Raw genomic sequence first — 9,127 nt, forward strand, 5'->3', positions numbered from 1 at the left:
TATTCCAGAAACCTCCAGAGCCCCATAAATGCTTAGAGGAGAAAATGTCAGGGGGAAGGGTAAGTTCTGGAAAGCTGTACAGAGCAAGAGAAGCCACACCCTTCATCTTCGCTTAACCCCCACACTTGGCCGTGATTCCAGGGGACACACTCTGAGCACCCAAGGCCCCAGGGAAATGCCCAGTGTCAGAGCCCAGAGGGCACAGGGGCTGCCACGCTGCAGAGGGACCCACATGCCACTCACTCAGAGAGCAGAATATCCCCAAGGCACTGGAAGGGGACTCAGTCCCCATGGCCACCACCTTGGTCCTCACTCGAGCGCTTGGCCCTCCGACCAAACCCACTGCCCTCTGCTAGGCCCTCAGACTCCCCTAGAGGCCTGCTTCCTGCTCATTGGCTCCGTGCTCATCACCAGAGCTACCACAGATGTATTGTGGGCCCACCGAAGGCCACGTGGTCACTTTATACAGACAATGACAAGTTAGCCTTTCATGTATATCCCAATACCAGGAGGGCAGAGAGGAGTGAACACAAAACGTGAATCACAACATGGCAGTGGTGTGATCCTGGGGCAGCAAGTTCCTCTCCAGGTCTCATCTGGAAAACGGCGCCAAGGAAGGCATCCACCGCTGGGTGACTGTGTGGACTCTGTGAGATACAAAATCCAGGGCTCCCACCTTCTTCGGGGTAAAATCCCAAGTCCTCCCCTTGCCCACAAGGCCTGCCACATCCACCCTCTATCCTCATTTCCCTCTCCCTCCCTCGCTCTCACCCTTACAGCCACTTAGGCCTCTTTATGAAACTAGAACAAATCAGGCACAGCCAGTCTCAGGGCCTTTGCACTTGCTGTTCCCCCTACCTGGACCACTATTCCTCCAGGTCCCCCTCACTTCCATCAAGTCTCTTTTCAAATGTTACTTCCTCCAAGAGGCCCTCCATGACCTTCCTCTTTAAAATAAGCCCCAGGACTGGGTTAAATAGGGGGTCCCCCAAAATTCTTGTCCACCTGGAACGTGTAAATGAGACCTTATTTGGAAAGACATCTTTGCAGATGTTCTCATGTTAAGACGGATTAAATTGGGCCCTAAATCCAGTACAACCAGTGTCCTCATAAGAGGGAAATTGGATACAGGGACACAGATACACAGGAAGAAGGCCATGTGACAACAGAGGCAGAGACTGGAATGGTGCATCTATAAACCAGGGAACACATTGATCACCAGCCACCCCCAGAAGCTAGAAAAGAAGCCAGGAAGGATTCTTCCCTGGAGCCCTAGAGGGAGTGCAGCCCTGCTGCCACCTTGATTTCACACTTCTGGCCTCCAGCCTGTGAGAGAGTGCACTTCTGTTGCTGTAAGCCCCCCAGTGTGTGGTGTTCTGTAATGGCAGCCTGGGAGACTGATAGACCCCAGCCCAGCCCTTTCATTTCATCCTAGGGCTCATTACCACCTGAAATACATGCAAGTGATCCTCATTATTCGTGGACCCCATAATTGCAAGTTTGTGTCCTCACTAAAATGTATCTGCAACCCCAAAATCAATACTGTGAGACTGCCAGGGTCAGCGTGGACATGTGCGGAGCACCGTGGCGCACGTCCCCAGCTTAGGTTGACACAGCGACACTCTGGCTTCCTCGGCTCCCATACTGTAAAACCTGTGTCCCTTTCATGGTCTGCAAGTGCCATCCTACTCCCATTTTTGTGTTTTTGTTGGTGATGCCACCATTGTCAACAGTCCCAAGCACAGTGCTGAAGCTCTGCCTGGCATGCTCAAGCACAGGAGGGCTGGGGGCACCTTACAGAGAAGCACATGTGTCAGACAAGCTCTGCTCAGGCCTCAGCTATCCTGCTGCTAGCCAGCACTTCAGTGCTAAGGAATTGACAATGTATATTAAACGAGGCGTCTTTCAACCCAAACACACACAACTCAAGGTGATGTATTGATCAGGTGATAAAAGGGCTGTGACCAGAGGCTCCCAGGAACTAACCCTGGGTTCCTCCTAGGAGCAGCAATGTGGTACTTGCTAACTCAGCATTGGCAGTGACTTTATAAAAGGTGAAGACCTTGAATAACAAGAATCAGCTGTGTGTGTATTAAAAAATAAGGAGACTTGCTCTGGCTGGTGTGGCTCAGTGAACTGAGCGCTGGTCTGCAAACACAAAGGCTGCCGGTTCAATTCCCAGTGAGGGCACATGCCTGGGTTGCGGGCCAGGTCCCCAGTTGAGAGTGTGTGGGAGGCAATCGATCTGTCTGTTTATCTCTTGCACATTGATGTTTCCTTTTTCTTTTTTTTAAATTGTTTTTCTGTTATAGTTGTTTGATGTTTCTCTTCCTCTTTCTCCCTTCCTTCCCTTCTTTCTAAAAATAAATAAAATATTTTTAAAAATAATAATGAGACTTATCTAGTCCAGAAGCCAAAGGCCCCAGAGAGATCACCAGGCTCATGGCCTCCAATCCTGATGTGGAGAAGGCCACAGGGAGGTGGCAGGCTGGCCAGGCTGGCCGGGTGGGGATACACAGCCCAATGGACGGTCACACACGTGGTCCTGGGGTATGTCCACCTTGAGCAAGAAGGCCCACTCAGCTGCTCAGACACACCATCACACACTGTGTGTGATCTCAGACAGTACGCTAGCCCAGCTGAGCCGCTGGGTCCCTGTCTACTATGGGCTGTCGCCAGGAGAGCCAGTGGGGTAGGATTTAAAATATTCACTGACGCTGGTCTCCCCAGGGGTTTTCCAACTTCAAGTCCCTTCCTTCACTGGAGCACAAAAAGGATGATGCATCAGCTTCCCCGTTTTTAAAGGGAGCTGCCTCAGAAAAAGGAAAAAAGTTGGGATGCTGCAAGAATTAACAGCACAGGCTGAGAGGGATGCGGCTCATTCCAGTAGATGCCAGCACGGACAGAAGACGACCTGGGACAGACCAGTTGTTCTCACCCAGCTAGGTCTGCCTCCACCCAGAGGACACTGGGCAGTGTGTGCTGATGGTTTGGGTTGACAGAATTGGGGGTGCAACTGGCATCTGGTGGGTAGAGGCTAGGGATGCTGCTCAACACCCTAGAATGCACAGGACAGCCCCCCACGACCAAGAAGTATCCGACCCAAAATGCCAGTGGTACTCAGGGTGAGAAGCCCTGGACCAGCCCCTAACACACTGGAAACGCTGTGGGTCAACTCGGGCTCTTCTGCTGCCATCACTGCCACCACTATCAATCACATTTATTGTGCACTTACTGGGTACCAGGTCCTGTTCTAAGGGCTTGATACACATTGGCCATTTTGTCCTCAGAGGGACCCATTTGTAAAGAGGTTACTATTATTGTCCCCGTTTTCAGAGAGGTAAAGTCACTGGCCCAACATCACACAGCTCATAAATGGCAAAGCCAGATCCCAACCCAGGCTGCCTGGGTACTGATCCTTCTCTCTTAACACACTTCTGGGGAGTAGGGGAGGACACCCTGAATCCATTGGGATTATGGTTTCTTCCTGCAGCTGAATGAGGGCTCAGAATAGAGGATAAGGTGGGTTAGAACACATCAAATTCTCTTTCTTGCATGATCCACAGCCTCCCTGCAGGGGTGCACAGCCAGCCTAGTGCTTACAGGGCACCCTGCAGCCATGGGTAAGCTGAGCGATCCCTGTCCTGGTGTCAGAAGTGACCCTGCATGGCTGTGGTGCAGTTCAGGCCTGGGTGGGGGCTGAACATTGAATATGGGCTGGTTATTCCAGGAGAATTTGAAATCAGGGACAGTGCAGCAGGAGACACATACGGCCACTGCCACCCTTGTCACTAATAACAAGAACAGTCCACACTAACTGAGCACTTACTGTGAGCCAGATCCTATCCTAAATCCCTTACATTCTTAATTCACTCCTTCCAAGAGCCCTGTGTCATTGGAACTACCTGTCATCCCCATCTTACAGATGAGGAAACTGAGGCTCAGCGAGATCAAGTCACCTGCCCTAGGCCAGGGAGCAGGAAATGTAATTCTGAGCACCTAGTCTTACTTACCCCAGGGTTTGTCCACCTCCTATCGTTTGCACTTGGGGCCAGAACCTTGTTTATAATTGGGAGTTCCCATGCACTGTAGGATGCTGAGCAGCGTCCCTGGCTTCTGCCCATCAGGTGCCAGTAGCACCCTCCCCAGTTGTGACAACCCCAGGTGTCTCCAGACATTGCCAGATGACCTCTGGAAGGAAGAACTGCCCTGGTTGTGGACCACTGCCTTAATACTATATTTGGGGATGAAGCAGGAAGTGATCAGCATGGAGAGTACTGGCGGCTGCAGCATAAAACGTGAACCAGTAATAATAATCCGCGGTATGCAATATGGCTCTATAGCACCTCACAAGGACCCCCTGCCAAGGGGTGGGGGCAAAGAGAGGTGGAGAGACTTGCCCCAGGTCACGCAGCTGATAAATGGCAGAGCCAGGATTTGAACCCAGGATGCCTGACCCCAGAGTCTACACTTAAGACATCACATGTGCCTTCCTGGCCAGTGGCCCTGCCAGGGCTACACAGGTGAGGCTGTTAGACAGGTGGGAAGTGGAGGAGGACCTTTAAAATTTGCAGAAGAGCTTTAACAGGTAGCACGTAAGGACCCTCCATCCCAGGAGTCTCAGACCTTAATGCCTCAGAGAGGTTTTATTAAGCACCTACTGTGTGCTTGGTGTCATGGCCAAGAAGAGAGTAATGAAGTTGTCTTGAGCTGTCTGCCTTCCTGCCAAGCCTGCCTGAGACCCTGTCCCCAGCCTCTCATCTAGCAGACAGCAGCTGAGCACCGAATAAGTGTCAATATTGGCATATTGATTTCACAGATGAACAAAATGAGGCTCAGAGAAGCCAAGCAACTTTCCAGAGACACACAGCAGTTAAGCCAGAGTCAGGAGGTCTCCCTTTAACCTCGAGAGCCCCCACACCCAGAGCCCCTCCTGGGGATCACCTGCATTTTGTTTGCCAGGTTCCCAGCCCCACCATACCAACCCTGTATGCACAGTCTAAGGACCAGCACACACATCTGCTTTCTCAAGTTGCTTCTCTGCTCCCTGTGGTCGAGGACACAGCCCTGAGGGGGTCCAGGAGGAGGCCAGGGGCTGGATGTCCACAGGGGCCTTGATTTGCCCTGGACATTGCCCCTCGACTGATCCTCTGGGGTGGAAGCCACCCCCCGGAGGTGTTCACCACATATGCTTCCCTCTCAAGCTGGACTCCCCAGGCTCCTTGTCCCTCCTGGTCTTCCCCAGCGGCCCTCTGGCCCCCTCAGCAAGACCAGTGTCACCACCCTGGAGAAGGCAGCACATCTGGGTGACCGTTCCACGTGGGCATGACTTCCCTGGGCATACAGGCCACCTGGGGGTCTCTGGTCCCCAAAGCCAACAGACAGCCAGTTAAGAATGAAGACTAAGAACCCAAGAAACCAACTGGACATTGCGAAGCCAGACCCCCAGCCCAAGAGCCCCCGCTCACTCACCTGTTCCCCCGCACATACACACAGGCAAGAGGAGGTCACAGTATACTGGGGTCTCTCACTCAGGCATGGGGGGTTGGTTATTCACACTCTGCCAAGTGCCCAGACACCTTTGGGGCGGCCATGGGGTGGGACAGGAGCAGAAAGCTAAGAACTGACCACCTCTCACCTGGTGTGCTGGGGGCAGCATGGAGGTCCAGGCAAGGCAGGACAAGAAAGGCAGTCAAGTGTGAAGTTGAATCGAGGTCACAACTTGTTGTGCTCCAGAATAATCACTGGCCACACACACAATGAGGGTGTCACGGGGGGGCTGGCTAAACCCTTTCTGCCCCAGCAGTGGAGGGGAAACTGAGGCCAGCCCTCATATCATCACTCTGAGATCAAGAGTGATGTTCCTGTCCTGGCTGGTGTGGCTCAGTGGATTGAGTCGTCGTCGTCGTCGGCAGCCGTCCATCTCGAGAGACGATGGTGTAGCTTCTTAAGAGTCTATCTGCATCGGCGAGAATGGCTGTGCAGTCCGACTCGGGAGTGACACGGTATCTGTCTCCTCCTGTGTTGAATCGACATCTTGCGATTACACTGGAGTGTCCTCTCCAGTGAAGCTGAAGCTACAGAGCCTGGGCGGGGTGATATGGAGGGTCTGCTGTTGCCCATGCAGCAGACCCCCCCCTCTCTTCGCAGCTGAAGGGTCCAAGGGAAAGACGGAGTCAATACAGCTTGGCTTCAGGTGCGCCGCAGGAGTTGCCGGTGATGACTACAACGTCAAACCGCCTTAGGGACTCCGGCTCCGGATTTTCTGTCGGGGTTTACTCCCTTAGCCTTTCCCCTGAAGAGGTATGCCGCAAGGCAGCGGAGGTTTTTTGGAATCAGAGTTTTCCTTCTCTGATGTGCCCTGACTGGAAGATCGAACCAGCGACACTTAGCTCGCAGGCCGACGCTCAATCCACTGAGCCAAACCAGCCAGGGGGAGTGGATTGAGTGCCAGCGTGCAAACCAAAGGATTGCTGGTTCAAGTCCCAGTCAAGGCACATGCCTGGGTTGTGAGCCAGGTCCCCAGATGGGGGTGATTTGCAAGAGGCAGCCAGTACTCATTGATGTTTTCCTCTCTTTTTCCCTCCCTTCCCATCTCTCTAAAAATAATTAAAAAAAAAAAAAGTGACGTTCACAACTGCAGGCCCCAAAGCTGGGGAGGGTGACAATGGGGGCCTATGGCTGCCAGGATAGGGGGTGGGGGTAGGAGGGGGAATTCAGGGTTCACAGAAACTGAGGGGGCAGGTGGAGGGGTTGTGCTGCATTCGCCAGGAGGAATTTGCTTTTTTGTTGTTGTGTTTTCCTTTGTCCCAGCTTCACTGGGATATGATTGGCACCTACCACGGTGTAAGTTTAAGCTGGACGATGCAGTGATTTGGTACGTGTGTATTGTGAAATGATTGCCACTGTCGCATCAACTACCACCTCCATCACCTCACCTAATTACTAGTTCTTTTTTGTGGTGAGAACACTGCAGATATATTCTCTTAGCAACTTTCAAGTACACAGTACAGCATTATTAGCTATAACCACCATGCTATACATTAGGTCCCCAGGACATACTCATCACATAGCTGGGAGTTTGTACCCTTTGGCCAAACATCTCCCCATTTCTCCCTCCCCCAGCCCCTAGCAACCACCAATCTCCTTAGATTCCACATGTAAGTGAGATCATACAGTATTTGTCTTTCTCTGTCTGACTTGCCAACGGGGAGGAGTTTGAGTAAATACTCGCTCCAGACAGAGAAGGAGTCCCAAGTTCCCGCATGTCCTTCAGCCTCTCACCTCCTGGGCTCTACCTATGCTGTGCCCTCCGCCTGAAGCTCCCCTCCTCACTTCTTCAAACACCCAACCCCTGTTCACCTTTCAGATCCCCTATTAAATGTGACTTCCTCTAGGAAGCCTCCCCTGACTCCCAAACTGGGAGAGGTGGGGCCTTTTTGTCAGTTTCAGTTGACCTTAAGCAGGTACAGTTCATCTCAACATTTAAAGAGGCACCAACCCCATGGCTGGGGAAAGCATGCAACAGGTGGACTAGAGATGGGAGCTGCAGCTTCTGAGAAAGCTCCCACCCTCCGTGCACAGATTCCAGGGCCCCTAGAGGATTCCTTCCCATCCTGCGGTAGTCAGATAACCTGTGATTTTAATCTTGGTTGTTCTTTTCTGATTCTGACACTCCTGGCTGAGCAACCTTGAGCAAGTGACTCAGCCTGTGCCTCGGATTCTTCACTTGAGAAATGAGTGTGGTGCCTACTTCATAGGGCTGATGTAAATTTAAAACAGGACTCAAAGCAAATGCTCCCTCATCTTTGTCATCATGGTTATATTCGTCCTCATTTTCCCAGTTCCTACAGACCAAGGACAACTGTGGTTGCGCCCTCATGTGGCAGCGCCGGAGTACTGCATCCCTCCAGGAGCAACTCACTCCAGATGGAAAGGTAGCAAATTACAAAGAAAAAAAAAAAAAAAAAAAAAAAAAAAAATATATATATATATATATATATATATATATAAATTTTTTAAGCCAGTCCAAATTGGTTTAAGTCAAAATAGAACCTACTGGTCACAGTTGCCTTGAACCTGCTGTGCCCTCACCCCCACTGTCTCCTCTCTCTTGACATTCAAACTCCAACATCACTGCCACCTCCACAGGGAGCCTTTCCCTAGTTCTGTTTATTCAACACAGTACCAACTGTATGCCAGACCCTGTCTGGCACTAGGGACATCATTGTGGACCACACAGCTGAAGACTTCCTTCCTCAGAGCTAACATTCCAGAGAGGGAGACAGAGAATCTACAAACACAGATAAGTGTTCCACACAGCATGTCAGGCATGATTCAGGCTAAGATGAAAGTAAACCAGGGAATGAAAGAGAAAGCTTGTGGGGTGTAATCTTGAAGTCAGAGGTGGGCAGGAAGGCCCCACTGAAGGGGTGATGCTTGAGTCGAAACTTGAAGAATGAAATGAAGTGGGCCATGAAGATATCAGAAGGAAGAGCATTCCAGACATAGGGAATAGCAAGTGCAAAGGCCCTGAGGCAGGGCCGTGACCTACAGGGGGTGGAGAGTATTGTTCCTGGATTTGTTCCCAATACCTAAACCAGCATCTGACATCAAAGAGTGCTCATTAAAGAATGCATAAATGGAAGCCCAACTGTGGGCTTCAGGGACAACTGAAATGATGACCTTGGCTGTATTCTTACAACCTGTCTAAGATGAGGACTCAGCTTCAAATGCTACCCTAGATCTAAAAGTCTGTTTCCCAGATTTCCTGCAAAAGCCCTGACATGCCCATCCCCCAATTAATGGTGAGCCCAAGACAAGGAAGATAGGAGCGGCTTAGGGCCCCTCTCAAGCCCCATCCAGGCCACACCCAGCAGGGAGAGGGAGACCCCAGGGGATCCCTGGGGCTGCAGCATTGGGTCTGTGGCAAGTGGGGAGGGCCAGTTTAAAAGAGGTTTACCACTAGTAAGTGGCAAAGCCTGGAGCTCCTGGGTCAAAGCAGCCCTGAAGTTCCCAGGGCTGTCCAGTGGCTCATGGCCAGACTAAAGATGAGTGGCCAGAGCAGCCACTGGGCTGAAGGTGGGAGCTTCTAGCATTGGGGCAAACAGACTGCAAAGGCAGCCAC

Source organism: Furipterus horrens, unplaced genomic scaffold, assembly GCF_987537825.1.
Source record: "Furipterus horrens unplaced genomic scaffold, mFurHor1.1.pri manual_scaffold_10, whole genome shotgun sequence".
NCBI classification, from domain to species: domain Eukaryota; kingdom Metazoa; phylum Chordata; class Mammalia; order Chiroptera; family Furipteridae; genus Furipterus; species Furipterus horrens.